The sequence below is a fragment of the Babylonia areolata genome, chromosome 34, assembly GCF_041734735.1.
Source record: "Babylonia areolata isolate BAREFJ2019XMU chromosome 34, ASM4173473v1, whole genome shotgun sequence".
Lineage (NCBI taxonomy): Eukaryota > Metazoa > Mollusca > Gastropoda > Neogastropoda > Buccinidae > Babylonia > Babylonia areolata.
In genome coordinates, this window is record NC_134909.1 from 8,634,088 (window position 1) to 8,636,587 (window position 2,500).

The 2,500-nt window shown below is 40.8% G+C and overlaps 1 protein-coding gene across 2 annotated transcripts in view; it reads right to left on the bottom strand.

Annotated features, from left to right (window-relative positions):
- Window positions 1-2,500, bottom strand: part of LOC143277492 (uncharacterized) — a 37,156-nt gene that overhangs the window by 14,748 nt on the left and 19,908 nt on the right. The window lies entirely within an intron of this gene.

Consider the following 2,500-nt stretch of genomic DNA (forward strand, 5'->3'; position numbering starts at 1 on the left):
CCACATGGTGAGCAAGTACACACTGAGGTGTGTCAACACACCACTATATGGTGAGCAACTACACACTGAGGTGTGTCAACACACCACTACGCGGTGAGCAACTACACACTGAGGTGTGTCAACACACCACGACACGGTGAGCAAGTACACACTGAGGTGTGTCAACACACCACTACACGGTGAGTAACTACACACTGAGGTGTGTCAACACACCACGACACGGTGAGCAACTACACACTGAGGTGTGTCAAAACACCACTACACGGTGAGCAACTACACACTGAGGTGTGTCAACACACCACTACACGGTGAGCAAGTACACACTGAGGTGTGTCAAGACACCACTATATGGTGAGCAACTACACACTGAGGTGTGTCAACACACCACTACACGGTGAGCAAGTACACACTGAGGTGTGTCAACACACCACTACACGGTGAGCAACTACACACTGAGGTGTGTCAACACATCACTACACGGTGAGCAACTACACAGAGGGGTCTGTCTGTATTGTACCTGAACTCGTTCCGTGTTATTGATAAATCGCAAGGTTGAATCCCAAATTAGAAGTATCTTTGTTTGTTTGTGTATTTGTTTGTTTGTTTGTTTGTTTGAGAGAGAGAGAGGGAGGGAGAGAGAGGGGAAGAGAGAGGGAGGGAGAGACAGACAGACAGACAGAGACAGAGAAAGTAACACACCATTAGTAATATATATATTATTAACATGTATGTTAGAGAGAGCGAAAGAAAGATACTGATGGAGAGTCCAAGAGAGAGAGGGAGGAGGGGGCGGGGGGGGGGGGGGGGTGGCAGAGAGAGAGAGAGAGAGAGAGAGAGAGAGAGAGAGAGAGAGAGAGAGAGACGGACACGGGCACGGGCACGGACACGGACATTGTTTATTGCCATTGACAATACTATCCTTTGGCAAGGGGGACAATGCATGAACAAAAGAATAACGACGGTTTACAGAGAAATTGACACATTGCTAAGAGTAAAAAGAAAATCAACTACAAACAACAACAACAACATCATAAAATACGACATATTGATAAGATTAAAAAGGAAAATAAAAAAAGCTCGACCATCCAACTTTCTACAAAGTCATTCAGAATTATAAACTGTGGAACTGGCATCAGGGAAACAGTGTTTTTTTTCGATAACTATAAGATTCCCGAAGCTAATGTTTTTTTTCCCGACAATCCCAAGCTGGGGCGATGAATTTTGCTAGTGATCTCATTCTTACTTCATCATTTATCAAAAGCATACTAGTAAGGTTCATGTTCTTTAAGTTTTCACCGTTGAAAATAAGCTACTTTTTTTTTTTCGAATTTCTTCGTAATATTTACACATGAGTTTCATCTTCAACTGAAACACCACCCAGAGGACAAGGGGACCGTACGGACGTGTTAGCAGAGAACCATTTTTTGTTAGCATTTAGGCCTAAAGTTCTAAGTCTGAATCGAGCCAGGCTTGTTCTGTGCCATTTATTACTTATTACTTTAATATATTTTTCTGTCTGAAAAATGTTCTCAAAAGAGAGGAACCTGACTTTTCAATGTGGACATGCCAATCCTGTTTGTGCGAATTAATTAATCTGTCTTTAAATTCTGCGAGAAATATTCATATCATTGCCAACACCCTGACACATCCAGACAATCCCAAAGCCCTGTGTAGTTAAGACATTCTTTATAAAAAAAAAGCACCTTTTTTCCCCCCAGAATCTAACTGATTTAGTATCATTCCATAAGCTTGTCTGCTTATTCTTGACAGTGGGAGCTGTATTAATCTATGCCAGTATCTAATACATTTGATTTTTTTTTTATAATTATGTAGTGGGTAGCGATCAGTTTCACCATATGACATTTTATTGGACGAATGCAAAGGCACCGAAAGGAAGCGTTTAATTGCATATGTGTGAATTTTTTTCTATTTCTTGATTATCGTACAGTCCCCAGATTTCTGCACCATATGTTAGAATTGGTTCAATTTGTGAGCTAAATAGTTTCCAGGATACAGATAAATCGATACAGTTAAGGGTTGTTTTTTTAATTTTTTTTAAAGATCTTATAATCTCCATCACTCCCTTCTTTTCTTTTCTACAACTTTCCATCCATGCAATCCGAAGACTCAACTTAGCTGTAAAGGGAACACCCAAACATTTATAAGAATGTGTTACTTTAACCTCACAGTCACCATAGAACCATTTTTCGCGAATTGAAAGATGCCCTCCCTTTCGAAAAGCCATTACAGTCGTTTTGTCCAGATTTATCGTCAAATCTAACCTATCAGCCTCGAACTTTGGTGCATCCAGTTAGCTTTGTAGCCCTACAGTAGTGTATGATATAAGAATAACATCACCAGCAAAAAATAACACACACACACACACACACACACACACACACAGAAGTCATGCACAGTCAGTAACAGTTTCAGTTTCAGTAGCTCAAGGAGGCGTCACTGCGTTCGGACAAATCCATATACGCTACACCACATCTGCCAA